Source organism: Oratosquilla oratoria, chromosome 3, assembly GCF_046742065.1.
Source record: "Oratosquilla oratoria isolate Oo_2021 chromosome 3, ASM4674206v1, whole genome shotgun sequence".
NCBI lineage: Eukaryota > Metazoa > Arthropoda > Malacostraca > Stomatopoda > Squillidae > Oratosquilla > Oratosquilla oratoria.
The window spans coordinates 32,766,201-32,785,054 of record NC_134779.1 but is presented as its reverse complement, the minus strand read 5'-3'; positions in this window follow the sequence as shown (position 1 = coordinate 32,785,054).

Genomic DNA, 18,854 nt, shown 5'->3' with positions numbered 1-18,854 from the left:
CTTGAACAAGTAAGGCGGTATATAAGAGATAGGAAAGATCACATTTACATGTATTGTGGCCAGTTAGCACAGTATCACCACAAAATGCACACTTCATGCATTGCATCGGATCAACCTAGTAAACAAACTGCAAATGAACCAAACAAGTATACAGAGTAGAGCAATAACGAATAAATACAATAATATTAAGGCTAGCTAGGTTAACTACTAATGAAAATACAAGTTGTGTCACTGCCACTCCGTTCCACATTTAATAACTACTACCACCCCTCAATGACGTAAGGAATTATCGCCAGTTTACGACAAACATTAACTCGTAGGCCCTGTCGATGGTTCACTTCCATAATTCTTATTCCTGACCTCTTCCAACACACACTGGTGGTAGGCGCGGATCATCATCATCATCATGGGAAAGAAAATGCTTTCAATTATTTCATACTTGAACGAAACGATATCTATTGTGGACTGATATAATGGAAGGGAGCCGATTTTTGTTGCCACCCCCTCCCTAAGTCCCGTTCTCTTTAGTCCTTGAAATGGTGATCGTTAATTTAGCGCTCATAGTTAATGTAGTTCATAATTTTGTGTTTTGTAGCGACTATTTACAATTATATTTTTCTTAAAGACAAAATGATTGTCTTTAAGGTTGTTGATAATTGTATGATATCATATCCATATATGTTGAATGATTGCATAGTTTTAACATCTACGGTGCTCGTCCAGACTTAAGAATTTTGTCTTGTACACTTCAATACAAGTAATGTAAAAAGAGTCAAAGCATGTGTAAGTAAGATATAAAATAATGTGAATTTGGGGACTCAAAATGGATTTTTGTGTCGACAGAAAGGGAGCTTTTGGAAGTTGGCTTTAGTGATATTAGTCATCTTGAAAATTCATACGTGACTGTTTTGCACGGAATGCATGACCACAGGAGAGTGTGCAAATTCAGTATTTTATAACTTATTGGGGCACAGATAAGTCCCCGTTTTTTCATTGTGGCGGAGCCACTACATTTTTAATTTCGGGAATATTTCCTGAAACAACTGATCATGTTATAGTATGGTAAACTAATATATCAAGAACCTCCTTTCAACCTACGTTAGGTATTACATCTGTGTACTGATTGTGGCTTAACACATCGGGAATTTATTAGAAAATTTACTTATGGTTAAAATTAATCTTTGGTCTTTTGAGCTTTTTTCGAACCCATGAGTCCTTTGGAACAATGTGCACATTAACATCGGAACAGTCAATTACCCTGAGCTCAGGACGAAGAAGCACCTCTTTCTTGTAAACCTTCAACCAAGGGACCACGTCTTCAGTTCTGAAGGCCTTCAAGTTGAGGTTTTCTGACTTCTAAAAGCAACTAATTTTAGATTATTCTACGCAGGTTTAAACAGAGGTGACCGATAAGTTCTCTAAAGCATTACCGAAATATTGAACATTAATTTTCATAACGTTTATGTTATTCTATGCTAACTTTGCAATCATTGAAAAAAAGATCTAAAATTTTGACCTGTCTTAACACATACGCTAACTAGTCTGGGTCGGAAAAGACAGGAACAATAATTTATAAGTGAAACTTTTATAAAAACTTGGAGAGGCACACATTTATGATACGTAGAATACGTTGACGAGATCCTGTCTTCACGACCCATAGTGAAGTATCAGCTGTGGCCGGCCGAGGGAAGACCGTGAATATAGTGCAAATGTGTATGACAGTGTTCAATCGGATCTTATTTATGGTTGACTTAGGCTCTGAGTCCTTTTATGTCTTATTTGCATATTATCAGTGGGTTTTTTTTCTTCCTCTTCTTTTAGGCTGACTGTCTGGTGAGGGCGTGAGGCCCGTGACGCTGGTCACTGATGTATAAACGTCCGACTCTGACTCGTGTGTGTCGGTGGAGCACGTTACACGTCTTGGTAGACACGCTTAGACTGTGTTGACTCTGTGACCCGTTTACTTTGTGGCTTGTTCTCAGTATCCGGTAATATATATATATATATGTATATATATATATACACTTTCTGAACAAACATGTTGTGTTCACCTAGTTTTCAGGAGCTACAGCCAGTATTCATTTTTAGGATTTATTGATATATGTGCATTCGAAGACCCATTTTATGCAAGGGGTAGAGGATAACATTTATACGTAAGTTCCGCAACTTACTCTAGTTATTCTAGCACCCATTCGAAGCGGATTTCACATTTTCCAGTAGCTGTGCATTCCACGCTGTTAAAGTATCTTGGTCCTTCAGGGCATAGCATACTAACTATTGTTATTCTATACTATTACTTGATTCAGGCCCATGAGGGTAACGCACTAGTCTATGCTTTCTATACTCAGTTTGTCTAAACTAGGCCTGCTGATGACTCAAAGTTTGCTATTCTGTAGTCTGACATGTCACACTACCATACATTTATGAATCTTGGTGCTTCTGGCGGTAGTATTTTATGCATGTTCCTGTTAATAGACTTTGACTCCTCATGCTGTAACAGGTGCTTACTAAGCATTCCATACTATCAGTGAATCTGGATGGAGCCACTCTAGCTATGCTAGTATTTATGCAGCAGTAGTATAATATTGTCAATGCGTATTGGCCCTTGAGGCTATTTTCTCTTCTTCATCAGGTTATTGGGACATAAGGCAAAGATAGTAATGGAAGGACATCATGGCCATTTAAGCGCTGACTCAGCACAGTGACGTTAAGGGACATCTGCCAGCGTAGCAGCCACACCCCCTAAGATAAAAAGTTAAATGTGTTAACGGCAACAGAAGTCTTATTCTCAAAAATCTAAGCAGTCATGGCAAAACGAGGAGCAGTTTCATAACTGGTTGAAAAAATCCCCCAAACCAACTGCAGCTAAAGATGTTGCCTTTTGATGTGACGTGTGGTAAATGTGAACTTGTTCGCCATTCCAAGTCACAGCGACACAGGAAATTAGCTGAGACTCATCAGTTAATCAAAAGCATCTGTTCAGATTGTATGAGACCTGCATATGTGAAGTCTGCCAGTGTTGGTGATCTACATCCGAAATCTCGGTATTTCAGCAACAATGTGTTACCTGATCAGGACATATATGTTGGTGTATCAGCTACTGAAACTCTAAACAGACTAAAGACACTAGCAAGAACAGAAAAGCTAAAGAAGTTTTTTACTTCTTTAGAATGTGTATCACTAATTGAAGAAAGATTTCAGTTTAGGGATCCTGTTTTTGACATTATTCATTGCACTGATCCTCAGAATGCTTCTAAGCTTATTCCTAAATCTCTTGTGGGTGTAATTAATGCTTTACCACAATTATCAATATTTGTAGACGAGCAAAAACTAGATGATGAGTGATCTCACCATTTAGTAGATGGGTTATCCAAACATATGTCTTGTGATGAGTACTGGAACATGGTTTTCAACAACAGAAAAGCAGCTGGAATTATATGCTTTCCCAACCTAAAGACTGTGATCAGTAGCTTACTGTGGCTGCCCTTTTCAAATGCATCTGTTGAAAGTTTTTTTTGCAAACTAAGTTTAACCAAATCATCTCAAAGGAAGAGTCTGATAAATAAAACAATCTGTGGGCTCATGCACGCAATTTACCACATGAAGAACAACAATGCAAAAAGCAAATACCTTAATTATTGACGAAAGTTTACTTAGAGCTGTTAGAAGTGTGAAAAGCAGTGCTACTTGCAAAGAATCTGCTGCTCTAAGGGGAGAACCTAGCTCCAGTACTTCATAAAATAGCATGGTGCACCTATTAGGAAGCAGGAGTTCTGTCTTTATTTTCTGGATTACGCTCAGTATTGTACTTGTTATTTTTTCATAGAAATACCTAAATCTTTATATAAAGGTGACTTTGACTTAAAATTGTGATAATATATATATATATATATATATATATATATGCAAGGTAACCACTTAAGAAAATAAACAAACGGATCTTAAGTGGTTACCTTGCATTTATAAAACACACGTTCCTAGTGTTCTTATATATATATATATATATATATATATATATATATATATATATATATATATATATATATATTACTTAAAATTATAATTTAGGGTATTTGACACAACTGTCTGAGGTAACGAAATATTTTGCTGTGGAAACACTGCAAGACCGGCCGCCCCGCATTCCGCCAAAGTATTGGCGATACCGATGAATCGATAACGTGGAAAAGATATAACTGATAAAAGGATATGATTACCGCGATAAATCATCAGGGCAATTTATCACGATAACGCCCACCTATCTAAAACTAAATGGACATACAAATGTAACTTAATTTTATCTACATATAATAAAGAATCAGATGAAGGCATTGCTAATAGTCTGTATTTTTGTCTTCAATCTTGCATTTTCGAAAATATTAAAAATAAAAAGTAAGAGCTAATTTGTTTCAAACATGTCAATTCCTTTTCCAAAATGTATGAATCCTTATGACATCCACATAATCGTAAATATTCATAAGATTTCCTCAACAACAATTGTTATAAAAATGTATAATTTAACAATCTGCAAAATAAACTTCATGTCTTATAATAACGTTCGTAACTGACTGGAGCCATCATCAGTTGACATTATCGAGAGTATAAATGCCACAGTGACGATTTCTCTAAAAAAAAAAAAAAAATGGATTACATGTAATGCAAGTAATTCGAATGATAAATAAAAACCTGAATTATATGTTGTGCATCCACTCGGTACTTTATTGAACCAATAACAGAAAGTCCTTAGAGTAGATTTTATTCCTCTCAAATACTACAATAACCCTTGAACAAGTAAGGCGGTATATAAGAGATAGGAAAAATCACATTCCCATGCATTGTGGCCAGTTAGCACAGTATCACCGCAAAATACACACTTCATGCATTGCATCAGATCAACCTAATAAACAAACTGCAAATGAACTAAACAAGCAAACAGAGTATAGTAATAGCGAATAAATACAATAATATTAAGGCTAGCTAGGTTAACTACTAATGAAAATACAAGGTATGTCACTGGCACTCCTTTCCACATTTAATAATTATTACCACCCCTCAATAACGTAAACAATTATCGCCAGTTTACGACAAACATTAACTCGTAGGCCCTGTCGATGGTTCACTTCCATAATTCTTATTCCTGACCTCTTCCAACACACACTGGTGGTAAGCGCGGATCATCATCATCATCATCATGGGAAGGAAAATGCTTTCAATTATTTCTTACTTGAACGAAACGATATCTATTGTGGACTGATATAATGGAAGGGAGCCGATTTTTGTTGCCACCCCCTCCCTAAGTCCCGTTCTCTTTAGTCCTTGAAATGGTGATAATTAATTTAGCGTTCATAGTTCATGTAGTTCATAATTTTGTGTTTTGTAGCGACTATTTACAATTATATTTTTCTTAAAGACAAAATTATTGTCTTTAAGTCTGTTGATAATTGTATGATATCATATCCATACATGTTGAATGATTGCATAGTTTTAACATCTACGGTGCTCGTCCATACCTAAGAATTTTGTCTTGTACACTTAAATACAAGTAATGTAAAAAGAGGCAAAGCATGTGTAAGTAAGATGTAAAGTAATGTGAATTTGGGGATTCAAAATGGATTTTTGTGTCGACAGAAAGGGAGCTTTTGGAAGTCGGTTTTAGTGATATTAGTCATCTTGAAAATTCATACGTGACTGTTTTGCACGGAATACATGACAACAGGAGAGTGTGCAAATCCAGTGTGTTATACCTTATTGGGTCACCTAATTAACACTTTAATTTATACTTATATCTATAAATACAATTTTGGATGTCGGGTAGAGTACCCGAAATAAAATACAAATTTGACCGTGAATGTGGTCGCCTTTGAAGATAAATTCCTCCAGTCTACTTACCACATAACATGAGAGAAACTTTTTCTGTTCAGCAAGTTGGGAGTTTATTAGTTAATTAACTTAAGATGAAAAGTAATCCGTAGTCTTTTGAGCCTTCTTCGAACTCATGAATCCTTTGGAACAATGTTCACATTATCGTCGGAATAGTGAATTACCCCGAGCTCAGGACGAAGGAGCACCTCTGTTATGGAAACCTTCAACCAAGGGACCACGTCTTCAGTTCTGAAGGCCTTCAAATTGAGGTTTTCTGACTTCTAAAAGCAACTAATTTTAGATTATTCTACGCAGGTTAAAACAGAGGTGACCGATAAGTTCTCTAAAGCATTACCGAATTATTGAACATTAATTTTCATAACGTTTATATTATTCTATGCTAACTTTGCAACCATTGAAAAAAAGGACTCAAATTTTGACCTGTCTTAACACATACGCTAACTAGTATGGGTCGGAAAAGACAGGAACAATAATTTATAAGTGAAACTTTTATAAACACTTGGAGAGGCACACATTTATGATACGTTGACGAGATCCTGTCTTCACGCCCCATATTGAAGTATCAGCTGTGGCCGGCCGAGGGAAGACCGTGAATATAGTGCAAATGTGTATGACAGTGTTCAATCGGATCTTATTTATGGTTGACTTAGGCTCTGAGTCCTTTTATGTCTTATTTGCATATTATCAGTGTTTTTTTTTTTATTTATTTATTTATTTATTTTTTTCCTTCTTTTAGGCTGGGCTATAAAGGTATACAGATATACGTGGAAAAGGTTATGATGTCAATACCTCAATACGTCAAAACAAAATAACCAAGTAAGCGGGTCTACTCCAAACCTATAATAACTTCAACTTTCATTTCCAACTTTTTCTACACTTTACCTCCCTCCCCCTGCCTCCCTCCACCTTACCCATAATGCCCAGGGGGTAATCGATAACTGGCAATAGATTTATCGCCCTATAAGGTGATAACCGATAAATCGATAAATCCAAAATTCCGATGCCAGTGATAACGATCTTGATATTTTGAATAAATAAAAAAATCGGTAAATCGAAAGCTTTATTTTTATTTTTATCTTATAAACTTGGAAAATTAGAAAAGCCTTAGAAAAATCTAAAAAAAAAAAATCAAATTCAATGTTTATCCTGTCTTTTCACTAATGAGAAGTACTGTTTTAAGTAAAATCACTAAATTTGCACAGCCACAGTACTACTAACTTACAATATCAATAAAATAATTTTTAGAATAGGGACGTAACTTCGTAATTGTTCAAAACGTTAATAAATGGATATTGAAGAATAACACCGTATAGTACATACATTCATACACACGTTCACAAAATATTAGAAGCACGGGAACATAGGAGATAAATAATCAAAGGACTCATAAAACCGGTAGCGGGCAGGAACAACACCTCGTGACCTCTCGTCCGTCAGCTGGTGAGAGACCGAAGCTGAGCGAACATTTTGAAACGACGTCAAGACCACAGTGCTTCCACTTTTAGGGTAATTACCCTATTATAGGGTAATCAAGCCTATGCTGGGGAAGAGCTTAGGGTAATGTTTCTTTTAGGGTAATTGGGCAAATTTTGGGGTACAAATAGAGAATCTAGGGCAATCAGACACATTCACATTCCTTTAGAACAAAACCAAGTTAGAATATCTTTTTATTTTTTCGACATTGATAAATAACGTATATATATGATGGACAGGTATGATAATGTTCTGTGCAGTAACTCCTTGGCCTTTTAAAATTGTGGATGGGGTGTGAGGCACGTTAGTATCTTCTACGAAGCAGCTGATAATTATGACCGTTGGACCGTTGGCCCGGCCAAGATCTAAGAATATAAGGTCTAACCACTTCCGACCGAATTTCGAGGGAGTTGGCGCAGCGGGCCCGTGAACGTCACCTGGCTGTTCAAAGTGGGGTTAGCGGGTCCTATAGCTGTCAGTTGAAGCTGGTCCGTCGTTCGAAAATGACGTCGCCTTCGCTCGCACTGCTCCACGCAATTAGTTATATTCTGACAAATATTATATAAAATATATATATAGATATATATATAATATTATAGTTCCTGTCTATATATATGAATATATAATATGATATATAATATATATATATATATATATATATAATATAAAATATTATAGTTCCTGTCTTCCTTGGCGTTTCACAGTTTTCTTCAGTGTATCAGAAAGAGAAAATGGACTCAGCCAAATGACGTCAGAAGCTGCGCAGAAGAATGTAAACGGTCTGACCTGTATATTTAGACCTTGGGCCCGGCAGCTCAGTTGACTGTCTGGTGAGGGCGTGAGGCCCGTGACGCTGGTCACTTGTGGATAAGCGTCCGACTCTGGCTCGTGCGTGCCAAAGGTGTGTCGGTGGAGCACGTTACACGTCTTGGTAGACACACTTAGACTGTGTTGACTCTGTGGCAGTGTCTGTGACCCGTTTACTTTGTGTCTTTGTGGCTTGTTCTCAGTAACCAGTAAATAATATATATATATATATATATATATATATATATATATATATATATATATATATATATATATATACATATACATATATATATATATATATATATATATATATATATATATATATATACACTTTCTGAACAAATTTGTTGTGTTCACCTAGTTTTCAGTATCTGCAGCCAGTATTTATCTTTAGGATTTATTAGTATACGTGCATTCATTCGAAGACCCATTTTATGCAAGGGGTTGAGGATAACATTTTTACGAAGTTCCGCAACCTACTCTAGTTTTTCTAGCACCCGACTCCCAGTCGAAGCGGATTTCATATTTTCCAGTAGCTGTGCATTTCACGCTGTTAAAGTATCTTGGTCCTTCAGGGCATAGCATACTAACTATAGCTATTCTATACTATTATTTGTTTTAAGCCCATGAGGGTAGCGCACTAGTCTATGCTTTCTAAACTCAGTTTGTCTAAACTAGGCCTGCTGATGACACAAAGTTTGTTATTCTGTAGTCTGACATGTCACACTGTATGCACTACCATACTTTTATGAATCTTGGTGCTTCTGTCGGTAGTATTTTATGCATGTTCCTGTTATTAGACTCCTCATGCTGTACCAGGTGCTTACTAAGCATTCCATACTATGAGTGAATCTGGATGGGGCCACTCTAGCTATGCTAGTATTTATACAACAGTAGTATAATATTGTCAATGCGTATTGGCCTTTGAGGCTATTTTCTGTTCCTCATCAGGTTATTGGGACATAAGGCAAAGATAGTAATGGAAGGACATCATGGCCATGTCAGCGCTGACTCTGAGTCTTCTGACTCAGCACAGTGACGTTAAGGGACATCTGCCAGCGTAGCAGCCACATCCCCTAAGAAAAATGTTAAATGTGTCAGGCAACAGAAGTCTTATTCTCAAAAGTTTAAGCAGTCATGGCAAAACGAGGAGCAGTTTCATAACGGGTTGAAAAAAAAATCCCCCAAATCAACTGCAGCTAAAGATGTTGCCTTTTGCTCTATTTGTAGTGTTGATGTGACGTGTGGTAAATGAGAACTTGTTCGCCATTCCAAGTCACAGCGACACAGGAAGTTAGCACAACAATATGCCAGTCCTCAGAGCATGACCCATTTTATACTGTCTAATGATCCTGTTGACAGAAGTGCTCGAAAGTTTGAACTCTCAGTCTTTGTTTGATTTGTTTAAAACTTTGTTTTCTTTTATTGAGAAGTGAAGGTTTAAAGAAAGTATCATTAGGTAAACAGTGAACAAGTAATATTATTAGACAAGTGTTCGGTAAACACTTTTCAGATGAACTTTGTGTCAGTCTTAGAGAAAGAGTATTTTCAGTAATAATTAATTGATGAGAGCACAGACAGAAGTACAACAAAGCAGTTGTGCATATTAGTTCAGTACTTTGATGAAAATTCTCTTAAAAGTTCATTTTTAGATCTGATACAAGTCCACTCATCAACTACTCAAGACACTTTTGCTGCTATAAAGAAATACTTCAGTTCTAAAAATATCCCTATGCAGAGTATAATTGCCTTCTGCTCTGACACTACAAATGTAATGATGGGTTCTAAGCAGTCAGTTGCAACTTTATTCAAAGAAGCAGAAGTGCCAAATATCAATATAGTTGAATGCTCCTGCTATTTGATTCATTTGACTTCATCCTATGCTTGCCTTAGATTACCAAAGTACATTGAAGATCTCTGTAGAAACATAAACAGCCACTTTAGCCTGAGTTCTAAGAGACAACATGCACTGAAAGAGTTTCAAAAGTTTGTTGATGTAGAGCCACATCAAATTTTAATGCCTGGGCAAACAAGTTGGCTATCACAACATACTGTATGCGTGTGAAAAGGCTGTTGGAGCAGTGGGGTGCACCACAACTTCATTTCACTGATTTGGCATCTTCAGATCCCACCCAAGTCAATGATAGCATTGTAGAAGGTCTTCATAACCAGTTCTCATTGGCATCTCTTGAATTTCTTGACGGTTAAATTCGTTTAATGTTCAGTTTCAGTCTGAATCACCAAACTTTCATCTTCTCAGACAGGAGACTCATCAGTTAATCAAAAGCATCTGTTCAGATTGCATGAGACCTGTATATGTGAAGTCTGCCAATGTTGGTTATTTTCATCCGAAATCTCGGTATTTCAGCAACAATGTGTTATCTGATCAGGACATATATGTTGGTGTATCAGCTACTGAAACTCTAAACAGACTAAAGACACTAGCAAGACCAGAAGAGCTAAAGAAGTTTTATACTTCATGTAAGGACTTTCTGATAGAATGTGTATCACAAATTCAAGAAAGATTTCAATTTAAGGATCCTGTTTTTTGACATTATTCATTGCATTGATCATCAGAATGCTTCTGAGCTTATTCCTAAATCTCTTGTAGGTGTAATTAATGCTTTACCACACTTATCAAAATTTGTAGACGAGCAAAAGCTAGATGATGAGTGATCTCACTATTTAGTACATGGGTTATCCAAGCATATGTCTTGTGATGAGTACTGGAACATGGTTTTCAACAAAAGAAAAGCAGCCGGAATTATATGCTTTCCCAACCTAAAAACTGTGATCAGTAGCTTACTGATCACAGGAGAAACAGGAGATGACTCAAGTAGAGAAGAAAAGGTAAAAGGTGCAGATGGAGAGATGATAATGGAAGAGAAGGCAGTGAGAGGACAGTGGGAAGAGTATTTTAGGGAGGTGCTAAATGTGAAGGAGGAGGAGGGAAAGGTAGTTGCAGTGGGAAGCGCCAAGAATATGACCGTGATGAGTGAGGAAAGGGAGGAGAATTAAGGAAAGATGAAGTGAAAGCAGCTGTTAAGAAGATGAGAGCAGGTAAACCTGGGTTGGATGGATGTCTTGCACAATGTCTAAAAAAAGGAGGTACGGTGATGGTGGACTGGCTGGTGAAAGTATGTAATGTTTGTTTAAAAGAGGGTAGAGTGTGTTAAGAAGATGAGAGCAGGTAAACCTGGGTTGGATGGATGTCTTGCACAATGTCTAAAAAAAGGAGGTACGGTGATGGTGGACTGGCTGGTGAAAGTATGTAATGTTTGTTTAAAAGAGGGTAGAGTGCCGGAGGACTGGAGGAGTGCCTGTGTAGTTCCACTTTACAAGGGAAAGGGTGTGTAGTAGTTTAAGAGGGATCATCTTGTTAAGTGTAGTTGGGGAGGCTTATGGGAGTGTCTTGATTTAGAGGATTAGGAGAGGAAGAAAGGGAGTAATTGGTGAGGAACAGTGTGGGTTTAGGACAGGTAGGGGTTGTGTAGATCATATTTTTGTGGTGAGACAGATATGTGAGAAAGGTATAGGAAAAGGTAAGGATATTTTTGGGGCTTTTATGGATCTGAAAAAGGTTTATGACAGGGTGGACAGGAAGGCACTGTGGGAGGTTGTGCAGATATATGGGATAGGAGGAAAGCTGTTGAGAGCGCCATCATGAATGGCCCACTACAATCTTTTAATTTTCTTGCCGACATTCTTCCCCTCCCACACAAACCGATCCCGCGCGAGCGTGTCCTAGATAGCCCATAGCCCAAAAGCGCACACCAGGTCACCCCAAGGCAATTGGGGCCTAACATGCTTAATCAAATAAGTAAAAAATGAATTTGAATTTGCTACAACCTGTGCAATGTGCAGTCCAGAGCATGCCACCAGTAGATCCCTATGCAGCCAATTTGGTTACAATATATGCTGTTTATTACGTCCTATTATAACAATTCCCACTGGAACCCCATCGCATATTTTTTCATCTCCCATTATTTTAATAACTCCTTCGCCATGTATGTTTATATTATAAGGGGAATTATGTGTTTGACACGCATATAAATTTCTTTCATTTTTCTACATCATACGGTTAGACACCTTAAAAAATATATACTATTTTACATTAAGGAACGGCTCTTACCTAGTTCTCAGGTAAACGGAACTATACCATTGGATTTGCACACTCTCCGGTTGTAATGTACACCGTGCAAGACCGTCACATGCGTACTATGATATCACCAAATCCAATTCCCAACAGCTACCTGTCTGTCAACATTGAGGTCCATTTTGACCCACGAAGTTCAGATTACTTTATATTTAACTCATGATTTGCCACTTTCTACATTGTCTGGACTGAATGTACAACCGAAACAAAATTCTTCAAATATGGACGAGCACCGTCGACATTAAAACTATGCAAATATTCCGCATGTATTATTTCGATGTCAAATATTTTTCAAAAATATTAAAGACAATCATTTTTTTCGTTAACAAAAATATAATTGTAAATAGTAGCTACAAAATGCATATATATAAATAGAGACACAAAGAGAGAAACAACGTTCGTCATTTCAATGAAGAGGGAGAATGGAATTTGTGGAGGGGAGACAACAAAAATTGGCACCCGACGATTTCATTAGCTCACAACGTTTCGCTCAAAAATAGATCAATAAATAAACAAATAAATAGATAGATAAATATTTGAAAACATTTTGTTCCCCGACGCACAGACACACTCTGGTACAAAGAAGAGAAAGAGGTGACTTGTTGACCATCTATAGAATTACGAAAGGCAAGGAAGTCCTTGATAGAGACGACTTACTAAATTGGGATAAGAGAAACACAAGAGGACATGGAAAGAAACTTAAAAAGGACAATTACAGAAGAAACCTGAACAAGAACAGCTTTCCCCCGCGGAGTGGTGGATGTCTGCAACATATTAGACGAAAGAACAGTGCGTGCAAAAACAATACAAGAATTTATGAGCAAACTTGATATGGAGAGATACAAAGACGGGACACTACGAGCTGAGCTGCCCTTCCCGTAAGATACAGCAAGGTAAATACCAAGGTCTAAGTAAACATATTCTTAGATCTTGGTAAATACTATATAAGCACCCATACATGCGCACACTGTGTGTGCGTGTAAGGTTACAACATTACCCATAGAACGGTCATATATGAGCTCTAAGCTCTCTCCCGGGAGGGAAATAGCTGTCGTTCACGGGCCCAACTCGTGATCTAAGACACACACACACACACACGATATTATTGGAAAAGGATCTGTTTTCCTCATCCAAACAAATAATTCTTACTATAGTTAAACTAATTCAAAAGAGAAAGTTGATCTTACCTTCTTCTTGATAATTTAGATGTAAATTTTAGTAAAGGCGGATTTTCGAGAGACCGGTTTTAACTCGGCCGAGTTATACTTACGTCCCTTTCGCCTTTTTAAGTTTATCCGTTATTTTCAATTGTGAAGTGTTAAACTTTGTTTTAAAGAGAGGTTTCTCTTTATAGTTGGGAGTGAATGTTCCTCCGAAATTGATTTTCTGTAGTTTCAGTTGACACAAATTCTAAGCGTCCTGACTTGACGAAAACTATTATTTGAGTGAATCCGGTCGCAGGCCACACGCAATATCTATAATTTTCGCGACCATTGTTTACTTTTCACCGACCAGAATTTTCGGTATTTATTTCAAATGTTTAAATTTTTCAATAGACTACAAATTATCAGTAGCAATTGATCATTAACATTATTAATTATTCAGATTTTATCCAATAATTTAAATATCCATTTTATTAATGAAATTAAATTCTAGAGTTCAATGAACGAGTTCAATATGACGTCACCTTTTACGTAATTTCTAATAATATATATATATATATATATATATATATATATATATATATATATATATATATATATATATATATATATGTGTGTGTGTGTGTGTGTGTGTGTATTTACCTAGTTGTACCTAGTTGTATTTTACGGGAAGGGGAGCTATGCTCGTGGGGTCCCGTCTTCATATCTCATTTTATCTAAACTATTTTTAAATTCATGTATTGTTTTTGCACACACCACTTTCTCATCTAACTTGTTCCAACTGTCTATTACTCTGTGAGGAAAGCTGTTCTTTTTCAAATCTCTTCTATAGCTGTCTTTTTTATTTTCTTTCCGTGTCCTCTTGTATTTCTGTCATCACATTTTATGTATTTACCTAGTTGTATTTACCTAGTTGTATTTTACGGGTAGGGGAGCTATGCTCGTGGGGTCCCGTCTTCATATCTCATTTTATCTAAACTATTTTTAAATTCATGTATTGTTTTTGCACACACCACTTTCTCATCTAACTTGTTCCAACTGTCTATTACTCTGTGAGGAAAGCTGTTCTTTTTCAAATCTCTTCTGTAGCTGTCTTTTTTTATTTTCTTTCCGTGTCCTCTTGTATTTCTGTCATCCCATTTTATCAGATTCTCTCTATCAGTAATTTCTATGCCTTTCATGATTCTGTAAATAGCTATCAAATCTCCTCTCTCTCTTCTTTGCTCTAGTGTCTAGTTTAAGTTTTTGTAGTCTCTCTTCATATGATAGTTTTGAGAGTGTTGGTGCCAATTTTGTAATTGCTCTTTGTATTCTTTCAAGTTTTTTTATACATTTTTTTGTACATGGTGACCATATCGTTGCTGCATATTCCAATCTTGGTCTTATCAGGGTGATTAGGATTTTCCTCACCATTTCTTCATCCAGGTATGTAAATGCCACTTTGATTGTTCTTATTAAATTATAAGTTTCTCCAAAAATCTTATTTATATGTTTCTCAGGTGACATATTATTCATAACAATGACTCCCAGGTCCTTCTCATTTTCTACTTTTTTTATTCCTTCTTCTCCCAAATTATATGATCCTGTTATTCTGTTTTTGCTTTTTCCAAATTCCATTATACTACACTTTTTTGTATTGAACTCCATCTCCCACTTCCTACTCCATTCTTGTACTTTATTTAGATCTCTCTGTAGTGATTCACAATCTTCTTCAGTTTTCACTCTTTTCAGTAGTTTTGCATCATCTGCAAAGAAGCTCATATAGCTTTCAATTCCTTCATCCATATCATTAATATATATAGCAAACATTATTGGGGCCAGAACTGTTCCCTGCGGGACACCGCTTATTACTTCATTCCATTTTGAGTGCTGATCTCTTATCACTACTCTCATTTTTCTTTCTTGCAAAAAGTCTTCCATCCAATTTAGCAATTTACCTTGTATCCCTCCTTCATATTCTAATTTCTTAAGCAACTTCTTATGTGGTACTTTGTCAAAAGCTTTTTTTAGGTCTAGAAATGCACAATCAGCCCATCCATCTCTTTCTTGTATTATATCTATTAGCCTTGAATAGAAACATATTAAATTGGTGACGCATGATCGTCCTTGTCTGAATCCAAATTGCCTTGGATTTAGTACGTTGTTTTTTTTCCAAGTATTTTACCCATCTACTTTTGATATTTCTTTCACATATTTTTGCTATTGTACTTGTTAGAGAGACTGGTCTATAGTTGGTAGGTTCTTCTTTATTTCCTCCTTTATATATAGGTACTATATTTGCTTTTTTCCAATCTTCTGGAACTTTTCCTTCTTTTAAGGAACTGCTTATTATGCTATGTATTTTGTCTGCCAGTTCATTCCTACATTCTTTCAGAATCCAGTTTGCTATTTCATCTGGCCCATGCGATTTTCTGACATCAAAATTACCCAAGTGTGTCAATATTTCATTCTTTGTTACTACTATTTCTTCCATAGGGGGGACTTTTTCTTTCCACTCAATCTCTTCAGGTTGTATATTTTCCCTTGTAAACACTGATTTAAAATGTTTGTTCATAATTTCTGCCATTTCCATTTCCTCAGTGTATTCAACTCCTCCTTGTCTTAATTTCTCCAAGTCTTGTTTGTTTTTCAGTTTATTGTTTACAAATCTGTAGAATAGTTTTGGTTGATCTTTACACTTTTCTATAACATCTTTTTCATATTTTCTTTTTTCCTCTCTGCACTTTTGTACATATTCATTTCTATAACCAGTATATATTTTCCATTTTTCAGGTCTTCTGTCTTTTTTTCCATCTGGTCCAGGCTTTGTCTCTTTTGTCTTTTAACTCCCTACAACTTTTGTTGTACCAGCATTTTACATATTCTTTTTCTTGTTTTTGTCTTGGGACATACTTTTCCACTCCTTTTTTGTAAATTTTTGTCAAAATATTCCATTTCTCTTCCACTGATGTTTCTTCTTTGTATATTTCTTCCCAGTTTTCTTGTTGGAAGAATTCTCTTATTTTATCAAAGTTTGTTTTTTCATACATCATTCTTCCTTTTCTATATTGTTCATTTCTTTTCATATATTTTTCTTCATTAAGTTCCAGTTCAATCAATATGTGGTCACTTTTACCTATTGGTGTTTTATATTCAATCTTGTCCACTATTCTAGGTTCAGATGTAATTATTAAGTCTAGCCTCGATGGTTCTTCTTCATTTCTATACCTAGTGTTCTCTTGTATCCATTGTGTCATTGAATGGTCAGTAATCATCTCAAGTAGAGCATTTCCCCATGAGTCATCACCACTCTTTACTGTCATTTCTTCCCAGCAGATTTCTTTGCAATTAAAGTCGCCCATCATAACTATTCTTCCTCCGTCTTCCATTATTTTAGTTAATGCTATCTTTGTGTCCTCTAACATACTTTTATGTTCATTCTCCTCCCATGAGGCTGTTTTCGGAGGCACATAATTGATCACAAATTTTCTGCTCTTCTTATCTCGGTCTTCCACTTCTATCATAATCATCTCTACTGTATTCTTTCCATATATGACACCTTTCACGTTTATATCCTTCTTAGTCAGGAACATAACTCCACCCCCTTGTTTTTTCTCTCTGTTTCTAATCCAACAATTGTATGCATCATGTCCTACACTGTTGGGTGGTAGTGGGCCTTTTAATTATGTTTCTACAATTCCCATTATGTCCGGTTCTTTTTCTTTCAAATAATCATTCAGTTCATTCAATCCTGTTATCAATCCATCTATATTTGTGTAAGACGCTCTTAGTTTTCTGCCACTTCCATTGTGTTCTCTGTTTCCCTTATGTTTTTCTTTAGTATGTCGAACTGCTTTATTTTCATGTTCACTACTCTCCAATAGAATCTCTCTTTCTCTGACTCCGTTCTTTCCTCGTTTTTTGCCTTAGCTTCAAGTCTTTTCTGCTTTTCTGCCTCTCTTTCCTCCTTATTCATTTCTCTTTTTATCCATACCTTTTTATATTGATCATTTGTTGCTAGTTTCCCTGTTTTGGATAGAATTTTCTCTGCCGTTGTTTGTGACCTGAATTTAATCTTAATTGGTCTGGTCTTATCTGTACTATATTTTCCGAGTCTGAATTTTTCCTCAATTTCCTTTATAATTTCTGGTTCATCTTCCTGGACTAATTTTAATAAACTGTTTACTCTTTCATTTTCCTCCTTGATTCTTGCGGTTCTATCTGGGTTATGTTTCTCTTCCATTCCTAATATAATTATACATTTCTTTTTGTCAGCTAATTCTCTTACTATATTCTCCTTCTGTCTCATCACTTTAATAACTGAGTCTTCATTATGTTCTTTCAATTGCTGTTTGACTATGTCAGTGAATGAAACCTTATTCCCTTCTTGGGTTGTTCTCCAATTTTTAGCTTCTTTAGCTATTTTCTCTCTGTTTTCATTACTATTCTTCTTCAATTTCTCATTCTCCTCCTGTACATTTCCTAACTGTCTTTTTAGGTCCTCTATTTCTTCAGTTAAGTTTCTGTTAGCCTTCTCTAGTTGTTCCAACCTTTCAATTCTCTGGAAAATGGAGTCTACATTACCTAACTTACGTTCCAAGTCCTCGATCACCTTATCAACTCTCTCCTCTAGTCTTATCAGTCGGGGGGGGGGGGGGTTGTGTCCCCCCCACCCACTTTAAATACCAGGAACATATTCTGGTCACTTTATTATGTATTGCTCCTCCTCTCTATACTTCTAATCTTTACATTTTTATTAGACATTTCATCCTCACTCAGTCTTTTGTTTACCTTTCGCTTGTCTGGCTGGGCCAAGTCTACTCCCTCCTCATTTCCTTCCATTTCCCTCAGTAATCCCTCCCCTTTTCCTCTTTCCCTACTTTCCCACTACTCCACGAGCAATTTCCCCCCCACCCTGCAAAAACACTAGGCACTTCTCTTTGCGTTGGGATCCACAGACTTCAGTTTTCTTCAGAACGTCATCCAAGCCGTCCATTCGCTGAAGTGTGTGTGTGTGTGTGTGTGTGTGTGTGTATTTACCTAGTTGTATTTTACGGCAAGGGGAGCTATGCTCGTAGTGTCCCGTCTTCATATCTCGTTTTATCTAGACTGTTTTTAAATTCGTGTATTGTTTTTGCACACACCACTTTCTCATCTAACTTGTTCCAAACGTCTATTGCTCTCTGGGGAAAGCTGCTCTTTTTCAGTTCTCTTCTATAAATATCCCTCTTGATTTTCTTTCCGTGTCCTCTTGTATTTCTACTATCCCATCTTATTAGATCCTCTTTATTGATAGTTTCTATGCCTTTCATGATTCTATAAATAGTTATCAAGTCTCCTCTCTCTCTTTTTGCTCTAATGTCTGTAGCTCAAGCTTTGCTAGTCTCTCTTCA